General features: G+C 35.6%; 1 protein-coding gene across 3 annotated transcripts in view; it reads right to left on the bottom strand.

Moving 5' to 3' along the window:
* The window catches only part of XRCC4 (X-ray repair cross complementing 4), a 229,523-nt gene that overhangs the window by 83,385 nt on the left and 133,265 nt on the right, over window positions 1-12,873 (bottom strand). The gene's annotated exons all lie outside the window — the stretch shown is intronic.

Genomic DNA, 12,873 nt, shown 5'->3' with positions numbered 1-12,873 from the left:
CTTTCATCCCAGTTAAAGAGAAGGCCTTCACAATGTATAAAGTCCTAAAAAGATGGAGATGAGTGGCAAAAATCCTGGACAAGTCAATTCCTGTAGCACAAAGAGGGGTTGGCTGAGTGGAGTCAAGAACCCTAGACTTTTCGGGCGCCTGGGTGGCTCAGTCGTTAAGCGTCTGCCTTCGGCTCAGGTCATGATCCCAGGGTACTGGGATCAAGTCCCACATCGGGCTCCCTGCTCAGCGGGGAGCCTGCTTCTCCCCCTCCCACTCCCCCTGCTTGTGTTCCCTCTCTCGCTGTCTCTCTCTGTTGAAAAATAAATAAAATCTTTAAAAAAAAAAAAAAGAACCCTAGACTTTTCAACAGTTAAGCTTTCTGTTACAGAAAGAAGCTGTGAAAATGTTTCTCCCTGTAGCTGAATCAGATGTTTAATTTTCATCAAACTATTAGAATGCATTCAGTAACTGCCATCTACTCCATTTGAGAGGAAATGTGATGCAAATGGTTAGTGGACTGTGATGTTGGGTGCAAATGTTGCTAGAGAGTTAACGGAGTTAATATTTTCATTAGGATTGTAACTAGGATTGTAACTAGGGAACTAACAACAACAATGTAAAGCTGCATAGATTTTGAGTGGTCTGCCTAAACCTTAATTTTTTCCCCATAGGCTCTATTATTTTTAGTGTGCAATTCTGCAGAATGAGTGGTTTATCAGGCACACATATATCACATCCTAGAAGAAAAGCTGGTATTTTGAATTCCCACTTGCTGCAGCCCATGCTTCTCTGAGTGACCGGAGATCACTTGGACACTGTTGACCACTCTCTTGAAAGTCTTCTTTGGGTGCTTTTTTTTTTTTTTCCTTGAAATGGCTCCATTTTTTAGAACATATGTGGTAGACACTTTGCTATGGGTTTTAAACATATTATTTTATTAATCTTTAACCTTGTGAAGTACTTACTATTATTACCTTCATTTTACTTATGAAGAAGCCAAGGCTTTAGAAAGGTTAAGTAACTTGACCAAATCACACAGACTTTGAGTTGATATTTTACCACATGACAACAAAAAAATATTTCTCCTTAGTGGATAAAGTATTCCTTCATCAAATATTTACTGATTACTGATTAAAGGATATTTTACTTTCCAAAGCTATTTAAGTCATTAGGCCACATAAGTTCTACTACATTTCGCATACATTATTTTACTAGCTAGTACTATTCTAGGAATAGAGAAGGGTAGATAACAAAGGGTGTTTCTTTGAATACATCAAGCTGAACAACTTCCATAATTTTATGAAGCCATGAGATGATTATGGAAGATAATTCTGGTTTCCTGATTTTTTTTCGCCAGTCTGCTCTCACCCAGGGTTTACTCAGTCACATAAGCAATAACAAAGTACAGGCTTGCCTATAAACAAAGCTATAAGAATGTCAGAGTTAGAAGACATTTCAACTGTAGAAAGACTTGAAAAATGAAAAAAAAAAATGCATTTAATGACATGTTGGACATCTAGGAGGTAATAATGTTAAATTTGTTTAAATTAAAATGGTAAGGGTAAGATTAAAAAAAATAAAGTTATCAAAAAGTTCTGCCATTCATTTTAAAACTCCAAATAGGGGCACCTGGGTGGCTCAGTTGGTTAAGCGACTGCCTTCGGCTCAGGTCATGATCCTGGAGTCCCGGGATCGAGTCCCGCATCGGGCTCCCTGCTCAGCGGGGAGTCTGCTTCTCCCTCTGACCCTCCTCCCTCTCATTCTCTCTCTCTCAAATAAAAAAAAAAAAAAAAAAAAAACTTTAAAACTCCAAATAATGACTTAACACATTGGCACCCAAAAGCATGTTTTATATGTAATATGGTTATACTATTTGTTATGCATATAATTTGTAAGTAATTTACTTTAAAATACAATGCAATTAAATGTATGTTGTTAGTCAGGGTGAGCTATAACCCAGGTGTTGCTAGCACCTACTCAAAAATGCACAGCCCATTGAGTTGAAGGTCCATTTCTGGGTCTCTATTCTGTTCCATTGATCTATGTGTCTGTTTTTGTTCCAGTACCATACTGTCTTAATGATCACAGCTTTAAGTCCAGAATTGTGATGCCTCCAGCTTTGGTTTTCTTTTTCAACATTCCTTTGGCTATTCAGGGTCTTTTCTAGTTCCATACAAATTTTAGGATTGTTTGTTCCAGCTCTGTGAAAAATACTAATAGTATTTTGATAGGGATTGCACTGAATATGTAGATTGCTCTGGATAGCACAGACATTTTTTTTATTATGTTCAGTTAGCAGAGATTTTAACAATATTTGTCCTTCCAATCTATGAGCATGGAATGTTTTTCCATTTCTTTGTGTCTTCAGTTACTTTTGTAAGTGTTCTATAGTTTTCAGAGATCCTTTTCCTCTTTGAGTAGGTTTATTCTAGGTATCTTACTGTCTTTGGCATAATTATAAATGGGATCAATTCCTTGATTTCTCCTACTTCTGCTTCATTGTTAGTCTATAGAAATGCAACTGACTCCTGTACGTTGATTTTATATTCTATGACTTTGATGAATTCCTATTATCAGTTCTAGCAATTTTTTGGTGGAGTCTTTTGGGTTTTCTATATAGAGTATCATGTCGTCTGGAAGACTGAAAGTTTGATTTGTTCTTTGCCAATTTGGATGTCTTTTATTTATTTTTGTCATCTGATTGCTAGGCTAGGACTTCCAGTATTATGTTGAACAACAGTGGTGAGAGTGAATATCCCTGTCGTATTCCTGACCTTAGGGGAAAAGATCTCAGTTCTTCTCCATTGAGGATGATATTTGCTGTGGGTATTTCCTGTGTGGCTTTTATGATGTTGAGGTATGTTCCCTCCATCCCTACATGGTAGAGGGTTTTTATCAAGAAAGGATGCTGCATTTTGTCAAGTACTTATATTCAACTAATCTTAGACAAAGCAGTAAAGAATGCCCAGTGGAAAAAAGACAGTCTCTTCAATAAATGGTGTTGGGAAAATTGGACAGACACATGCAGAAGAATGAAACTGGACTATTTTCTTACACCATACACAAAAATAAACTCAAAATGGATGAAAGACCTAAATGTGAGAAAAGAATCTATCAAAATTCTAGAGGAAAACACAGGCAGCAACCTCTTTGACCTCGGCCGCAGCAACTTCTCACTAGGCACATCTCCAAAGGCAAGGGAAACAAAAGCAAAAATGAACTATTGGGACTTCCTCAAAATAAAAAGATTTTTCACAGCAAAGGAAACAGTCAACAAAATCAAAAGACAACCCTACAGAATGGGAGAAGATATTTGCAAATGTCTTATCAGATAAAGGGCTAGTACCCAAAATCCATAAAGAACTTAACAAACTCAACAGCCAAAGAACAAATAATCCAGTCAAGAGATGGGCAGAAGACATGAACAGATATTTCTCCAAAGAAAATATACAAATGGCCAACAGACACATGAAAATTTTAATCAACATCACTCGGCATCAGGGAAATACATATCAAAACCACAATGAGATACCACCTCACACCAGTCAGAATGGCTAAAATTAACAACACAGGAAACAACAGATGTTGTCAAGGATGCGAAGAAAGGGGAACCCTCTTAACTGTTAGTGGGAATGCAAACTGGTGCAGCCACTCTGGAAAACAGTATGGAGTTTCCTCAAAAAGTTAAAAATAGAACTACTCTATGATCCAGCAATTGCACTACTAGGTATTTATTCAAAGGATACAAAAATTGTAATTCGAAGGGGCACATGCACCCCAGTGTTTATAGCAGCAATGTCCGTAATAGCCAAGATATGGAAAGAGCCCAGATGTCCATCAAGTGATGAATGGATAAAGAAAATGTACACACACACAGGAATATTCAGCCATCAAAAAAACTGAAATCTTGCCATTTGCAACAATATGGATGGAAATAGAGGGTATTATGCTAAGTGAAATAAGTCAAAGACAATTATCATATGATCTCACTCATATGTGGAATTTAAGAAACAAAACAGATGAACATAGAGGAAAGGAAGGAAAAATAAAATTAGATGAAAACAGAGAGGAAGGTAAACCATAAGAGACTCTTTAACTCTATGAAACAATCTGAGGGTTGCTGGAGGGGAGATGGATAGGGAATGGCTTAACTGGGTGATGGGCATGAAGGAGAGCACTTAATGTAATGGGCACTGGGTGTTATATGCAACTGATGAATCACAAAATTCTATCCCTGAAACTAATAATACACTATATGTTAACTAAATTGAACTTAAATATATTTAAAAAAAAAATGCACAGCCTAGGAGCAGACTGTTGAGATTCTAAAAATAAAGTCCATATCTTGAGGGGGCTTCTAGAAGCACTTTTGTTATTTGTATATCAGTGAATAATAGATTATTAACTAGTATAGTGAATGACAAAAATGTGTGTCTCTTAGCAAACACAAGGCATGAAAACAAACATGATGAATATTGCATATGGGCTCTCATGAGTGGAAATTAAATGTATTCCAGATACACGAATTGACTAAAATATTTTAGAGATATTCTCCACCATTTTACAAACAGGCTATAATCCACTGAGGTCTGTTTAATCTTGGAGACGATACCCTGTGCTAAATTTTTAAGTGGTTTTGGGTCCAGTTGTGAACTCTGGACAACTGGTGGCCTGATGTCAGGAAAAAGCATCACTTCTGCCTCAGGAATCTTTTTATTTGCCAAAAGTGAACTTTTTATATGAGAGTGTGACTGAGACATCTAAAAAGACAGACAGCTGGAATTTCTTCAAGTTTATAGAACAGGTTTATGAATTATTTTGTGCTTACTTGTTAGTAAATACTAAGCTGATAATTGTGTGTGGGGGAAAACCTAATCTGGTAATTTGTTATTTTTAGCCTCATACTTCAAACCTCTTGGTATCTACCATTATTTATCACAAAGAACCTAGAAGTTGTGTATAACCAAATGTTTCAGGTCAGTTCACTGCACCTTATTTGTATTCCTTTCTCTTGACAATTACAGAGTGGCCTCTCTCTAATGCTGTCATGACGAAAAAGGGCTATCATATAAGTTAATTACTGTTTAAACTAAATATATCTTTTTTGGTTTGTATTTGTACTGTGAGAAACAGTTTTCCCTTCAGTTTATTACATACATGTAATAGCAAATTATATTATAATAGATTTTCTTAATTCATAAATTCCTTTAAAAGAAAGTTTTGGTAATATTTATATAGACTTTAATAAAAGGGAAAAGGTTCCATCCTATCCTTTCTTCTCCACCCCTCAATGCCAGAAACCAGGAAAAAGAGGCACAAGTCCCATACCTGGTACCTAGATATTAACTGCTCATCTCAAGCAGTCCTCAAATTTCCACCCATCCTACCTCTAACCTTTACTGTGCTAATGTTTGGTCTTATTTCATTTGGTCTTGATGCTGGATACTTTATTTCTATTCTGATAATGGATCCCTTGAAAAATGATTCAGGGTCTCCAAACAAGCAAAGCCATTTTATATTCAGCAGAAGGGATCCGAAATAAACCTTTATCTCTATCTGTATCTATGAAGTCAAACGTGGGACTTCCAAATTGTATTATTCATAACCATACATATTTTTAAGGGCAACAACCAAAGTTTTCACTTTCAAGTACCGCATCCCATTTTTAAGGAAAAAAATCAATTCATATTAAGTTTACCCGATTGTATATACTCATTTTACGTATGAAAAAGAACTTGAAGAGAGTTGGAAAAGAACAGCAAATGTTCAAAGGGTAATGAGAAGGAATGTGGCCTGGCTGGAGTAGTGTTCACGAGCAAAAGATACAGAAAATGCTTGGATAAGTATGGGCAGCAAGGAAGGAGGGGAGAAGAAAAAGGAGACAGAGATACGCTAAATAAATTTTCAACCTTTCAAATCTAGGCAGAAGACTATGAATTCAATATTGACTGTTTTTTTTTTCCCTGAGATTTCACCTCCAGAATTCTCAGTTTTTACTATTATCATCAGTCTCTGTCATAACAATGTGTCTTTCACCATTTCCAGGAATTTTTTTTAAAAAGAAAACAAAAGAAGAAGAAACTCTTGCCAATGAACATACTACAGCTGAAACACTGATGGGCAGAGCTGTGGGATGAATTTCAAGTTCTCATTAGGTTCACTGAACCTAGAAAATGGGGAATCTTTACACAAGCCTTGTTATTGTGAAAGGTGGCTCCACAGAAAGCCACACTTCTTCTCATCTGACAGAAGAACTGCAGGAGTTTGGCAGTCGTATTTCAGACATGAGAGGCAGTGTTGGCTTCTCTGCATACTCCCAATGTCTCAATGTCCAGACAAAATGACACTGTTGGCTAAATTGCCAGCAATCTGCATAAATCCCATGAGTTAAACTACCTGGTAAACTATTGGCTCAGCTATGTGCTCCCTTCCAGCACAGCCCACTTCGGTCATTTCAGTCATCCCTACTAGTTCCAGTCCACAGCAATCTCTCCTTACTCTGTAAGGCTTACAGTCTGAACCACTCACTTCACACATATGGTCTTATTTTGTTATTCTCTTTTTATGTATATCTATTTTTTCTTCAATTAGATCAAGGACTATGAATACCTTACAGCTAGAGGCTATACCTTATACCTTGATATATCCCTAATATATTACCCAATAGTGTTACAATGAGATATATGAGGACTTGAACATTTTTTCAAATGTGTATTTTTTTTTTTAAGATTTTATTTATTTATTTGAAAGAGAGAGTATGAGAGAGAGAGAGAGCACATGAGAGGGGGGAGGGTCAGAGGGAGAAGCAGACTCCCTGCTGAGCAAGGAGCCTAATGTGGGACTCGATCCTGGGACTCCAGGATCATGACCTGAGCCGAAGGCAGCCGCTTAACCAACTGAGCCACCCAGGCGCCCCTATTTTACTTTTTTTAAACCAAAACTTATTTACTTATGGCCTTCTAAATGAGGTGTAGAGAAAAAGAGAATCAGAAGACCTGGGTCTGGATCTCTAGTTCTGCCATTTACCTTGGGCATATTACAGAATTTAAGTTCCTAAGATGAGAAACATATTTTAACCATGATTTCTGACATGATTAAATGAGACAAAATGACTTATAAATCACAGTGTCAGAAATATTTGATTTCAGCAGTTAAGTATTATTAACAAAGTGTGTGTATCCTTATAAAAGATCAAGTTGAGAGGAATTTAGATTAATTTGAAGAATTTTCAGGCTATCATCTATAGCTTAATAGAGACATAAAAGTAAAACAATAAAAAACTCAAAGTCAGATGAATTCATGGTTTTCTAAACTCAAAATAGCCCAATTGTCATGGAATTATTATCTGTTAAGAATATACAGTAGCCTGTCTGCTATGGCTGTTTTCACTATTATTAATTTCACAAATGTTTTATGAAGTGTTTACATTCAATAAGTCATTCTTTTTTATTTCAAAAGATATAAAATATTGAGAGGAAAACCCAAAATCCAAACCTTAAGATACTACCCTAAGTAAATCCAAAACTACAAAAAAGAAAAAAAAACACACACACACACAACACTATTTCTTTCACCAGAGAAAACAACAAACCAATGACTTGGGCTCCTTCATGTTCTGTAGTTTGTCTTACTGACAGGTATAAAGATAAGCAAAAAAAAAAAAAAAAAAGCTAAGATAAGGTAGGTCACACCATACTTCAATGAACAGTATCTTAAAGTGGGCTATCTGGAGGTAGGAAATTTCTAATCTGACCAAACAAGCAAACATTATTTTCCCTCACCATTCATCAAAGAGCCCTTTTTCAAATCTGTAATCAGCTGCTACCCAGTTTTCACAATCTAATCTGAATAAATGATGACCACCCTACACAAAAAGTCAATGGTTTAACTTATTAATCAGCAATCACCAAGTAAACTGATCATTAACATCACACTAAACACTTAAAAGAGTGTGTGTGTGTGTGTGTGTGTGTATTCAACATACATATACTTTTCCAAAAGTCAGGCTCCTCTTTTAGCCAGCACAGCTGGAAGTGAGACTTAATGACAAATACCTACTGACATTAGGATAACTTAAGAGGTCATCTTTGGAAATCCAATACTCTCAATGTCAGAGGCAGGGTGGGCCACTAAAGATAAAGTACAGACTCTAAAAGTAATCAGAGAATTTAAGAAAAATTAATTTGAATATATTAAGTATTATTCTGTACCTACAAAACAACATGCTTTTTAAAAAATACTTTTAAAAAACTTAATTCCGAATGAACTCAATTTTTTAAATCTTAAGGATTCATTCATTCCTTCACTTATTCAACACATATTGTTTTCTGTGTCAAGGATTATCCAGAAGACACCACCACCAGGCATTCAAAAATTTTACAGTTGAGTAGAGCAGAAGGACACTACTATTCGCAAGAAAACCATAAGTCACATAAGCAATTATAAAGGAACTTGAAAGTTCTAAAGTAGGTGCAGCTTTCCAACCTTTCATTATTTTTTTTTCCAAATTGATCTGTGAAGCTTCAATTTTTCTTTTCCATTATTAAGCACTAATTATAACTTGATTTCTTATATTATTTTTCTTCTTATATGGATATTTCTTTTGAAAGAATAATCATCAGTATCAGATGGCTCTGAAGTAGATTTCCCAAAAGAGAAAATTAAAAGGCTAGCTCACTCTGAGTAAAATGACAAGAAAAGAACTGTATTTTAAAATTAAATTATTAGGATCTTTAAGAGTGAACTCTAACAGCATTTCTTTTCTTTTTAAAGATTTATTTGAGAGCAAGTAGAGCGATAGAGCGAGCACACGAGTGGGGGAGGAAGGGGCAGAGAGAGAGGGAGGAGCAAGCCCCCCACTTGAGTAGGGAGCCAGATGCGGGGCTCAATACCAGGACTGTGGGATCACGACCCTGAGCTGAAGGCAGATGCTTAACTGACTGAGCCACCCAGGCGCCCCTCAAACAGCATTTCTAAATTGAAACTACACTGTGACCTTTTTGGATATCCTTTACATGGCCCCACAACATCTTTAGATTTTATCACACTGTAATAATTTATCTAATATTTATAAGCTCCAAGAAGGCAGGGGCTGAGTTTGTCTTATTCACTGTTAGTACAAGACAGACTAGCTGGGTCTCTACACACATAGTAACTCATCAATAAATATTAGTTGATTGATATAAATGCTTAAATACTAACAATGTTAACAAATAACTTCTTAAAAATTATTTCGAATCTATGCAAAATCCTATACCACTGATTAGCTATGCTTGCTGCTGCCAGTCAACATTAAGAAGAATATCAGTGAGGAAAAGCAGTTTATGAAAAAACAACATTAGCCTTCAATTTATATCACTTTGTAGTTAAAAATAACAAACACTGGAAACAATTTTAATGGTTAATGAGTTTTCAGAAAACAAAACTACAATTTTTCACCTTTCACCAGCTTTGTAAAGTGGTCTCTGCCTGTGACCTATGTCATGAAATGTTTGGACTCAACATAAAGCTTTCATTGTTGTACATGAGTCAGGTATGGTTTTCTGTCAATGGAAGGCACTTTTTTTGGCGTTTTCTTCATAGAGACTGAAAGGTTTTTGAAATTTTCATTTTTTTTAATTTGGGTCAACTTTTAATAAAACCTAGACTTTTTACAGAGTTTAGGATTTCGCTGAACTGGTATGAATGAAAAAAAATCAGACAACAGATGAAATATAAACCTGTTTTAAAGAAGTAATATAAGGAATCTTCCAGTTTCATTTTGTTTTAAATAATGTATTGCCAGCATATTATCTACAGCGACTCTAGGTTAACTGGTTAGAACGACGACAAGACCAGTAGTTTAACTAGCAAGTCAAAATCAGAATAGGATGAAAGTGGCAAAATGAAGTGGAAAAGTACATCATGTCACATAAACTCAAGTTCTTCTTACCCCTGTTAATATTTAAAGTGAGGGTCTGTGATTTAGATTAGTGATTCTTACCTACCCATTTCACCGTTTAATTATGCAGCACTTCATTTTTGCCAATATCTATTTAATCTTAGGAAATTTTGGAATAATTTTGATACATTAAGAAAAAGCACTCTATTTGCACTTCTTTAAATTCCTTTATAATAAGATTCATGCCCTTGTGATATAATTTAGCCAGTTCATAGAGGTTCTGTAAAAAGGCAAATATGAGGCTAAATTTCCAGAGGCTTCCCTTGAAAACTGTGGAAAGATTTTCAAAAAGATCCGTGATGCTAGACATGTCCCAACTAGCCTTCAAACCAAATGTGATTAAGGCAATACTTTTACTAAATATTAAAAAAAAAAAAAATCTCTGCCAAACTGTCAAATAACTAAGATAATGTTTATACTGAGTTAATAAAATACTGCAGAAGGATCCTACATGTTACTCTTAATCCCTGACAAAATGACTATAGGCAATTCTGTGAGGGTTTTTAATTTAATCTATAAAATAGGTGTGGAGAAGTGAGACCAAATAGTTACTTCTTGTATAAATAATGCCCTGAAATAAATGGTGCTGGGAAAACTGGATAGCTACGTGTAAAAGAATGAAACTGGACCACTTTTTAACACGATAGAAAAAAAATAAACTCAAAATAGATTAAAGACCTAGATGTGAGACCTGAAACCACAAAAATCCTAGAGGAGAACACAGGCAGTAATTTCTATGACATCGGCTGTAGCAACATTTTTCTAGATACTTCTCCTAAGGCAAGGGAAACAAAAGCAAAAATAGACTATTTGGACTAAAACAAAATAAAAGGCTTTTGCACAGCAAAGGAAACCATCAATAAAACAAAGACAACCTACTGAATAGGAGAAGATATTCGCAAATGATATATCCAATAAAGGGGTTAATATCCAAAATATATAAACAACTTACACAACTCAACACCAAAGATACCCAAACAATCTGATTTAAAAATGGGCAGAGGACCTGAATAGACATTTTCCCAAAGACATAAAGATGGCCAACAGACACATGAAAAGATGCTCAACATCACTTATCATCAGGGAAATGCAAATCAAAACCACAATGAGATATCACCTCATACCTGTTAGAATGGCTAAAATCAAAATGACAAGAAATAAAAAGTGTTGGCATGGATGTGGAGAAAAAGGAACCTTGTGCACTGCTGGTGGGAATGTAACTTGGTGTAGCCATTGTGGTAAACAGTACGGAGGTTCTTAAAAAAAAATTAAAATAGAAATTCCATATAATCTAATAATTCCACTACTGGGTATCTATCCAAAGAAAACAAAAACACTACCCTTATGTTTATTGCAGCATTATTTCCAATAGCCAAGATAGGGAAGCAACCTAAGAGTCCATCAACAGACAAATGAATAAGGAAAATGTGGGGTGTGTGCGTATGTGTACAACAGAATTATTACACAGCCATGAAAGAGGATGAGATGGTGCCATTTGAGACAACATGTATGGACCTGAAGGGTGTAATGCTAAGTGAAGTAACTCAGACTGAGAAAGACAAATACCATATGATTCCACTCAAAAGTGGAATCTAAACAACAACAACAAATAAACAAGAAGCAGAATCAAACCTACAGATACAGAGAACAGTTGCCAGAGGGGAGGTGGGTGGGAGTTGGGCAAAATGGGTGAAGGCGAGAGGGAGATACAGGCTCCCACTTAAAGAATGAATAAGTCATGGGAATAAAAGGCACAGCATAGGGTATATAGTCATTGACACTGTAAAAGGCTTGTATGGGGACAGATGGTAGCTACACTTGTGGTTGAGCATACAGCACAGTGTATAAACTTGTCAAATCACTATGTTGTACACCTGCAACTAATGTAACATTGGACATCAATGAGACTCAAACAAACAAAAAAGAGCCCTGATTCTATAATTCATTATGCTTTTTAAAAATTATTATCTTGCATTATCTGAATTTGAGAAGAAAAACTAAATGCATTCTAACGCCATTTTTAGGCACTTTTAATAAGTTAGTATTGGATTAAATGTCTTGCCCAAATGCGAAAGTTTTTCTTCAGAAATTTTATTTCCAAACATCTACATGCTTTTCTTTACATTACACTTTTGTTTTTAATGGGCAACTTAGGGAATTTTTGTCTATAGATTTTTTTTTATTTTTCAATAAAAATTCTGTATAGTTTTTATTCTAAAACAAATAATTGTATATGCTTTTGCCTTAATACTCAAAATTAGACAAACAACAGCAAAATAATTTTAAGCATTGATTTGACAAAGACAATAACACTGGGAAATTTATTACACCTTATTATGAATGTATACCCTTTACATTAGATTTTCTTTTTTTTTTTTTTAAGATTTTATTTATTTATTTATTTGAGACAGAGAGAATGAGAGAGAGAGAGCACATGAGAGGGGGGAGGGTCAGAGGGAGAAACAGACTCCCTGCCGAGCAGGGAGCCCGATGCGGGACTCGATCCCGGGACTCCAGGATCATGACCTGAGCCGAAGGCAGTCGCTTAACCGACTGAGCCACCCAGGCGCCCCCTTTACATTAGATTTTCTATATGAAGCTTGTTTGGCAAGCTTCAGTATTACTGTTGGCAATCACTGTTGGCAATGTGTTAACTTCTCATTTTAAGCGTGCTATCTTAGTAATGTGCAATCTCAGCACAAAGCCTTTATAATGCCACTATCCCATAACCAGCCAAAAGCCAAACTGGGAATCATTCTTGATGCCTTCCAAAACTTCATCTTGCACATCCAATCAGCACTCCCTAAAAGGCTCTTAAGCTCTCCAATAATTCTCTGCATCCACAGTATTTCCATAATCCCTTCACTAGATTATTGCTATAGCTTATAAATAGCTAAAACAGTTACAATTCATTCCCTAGAAAACATCTAGGAGAATTTTT

Source organism: Neomonachus schauinslandi, chromosome 7 (assembly GCF_002201575.2).
Source record: "Neomonachus schauinslandi chromosome 7, ASM220157v2, whole genome shotgun sequence".
In the NCBI taxonomy this organism is placed as follows: domain Eukaryota; kingdom Metazoa; phylum Chordata; class Mammalia; order Carnivora; family Phocidae; genus Neomonachus; species Neomonachus schauinslandi.
The sequence above is the reverse complement of the archived record's forward strand: the minus strand, read 5'-3'. Positions and strand labels throughout refer to the sequence as shown.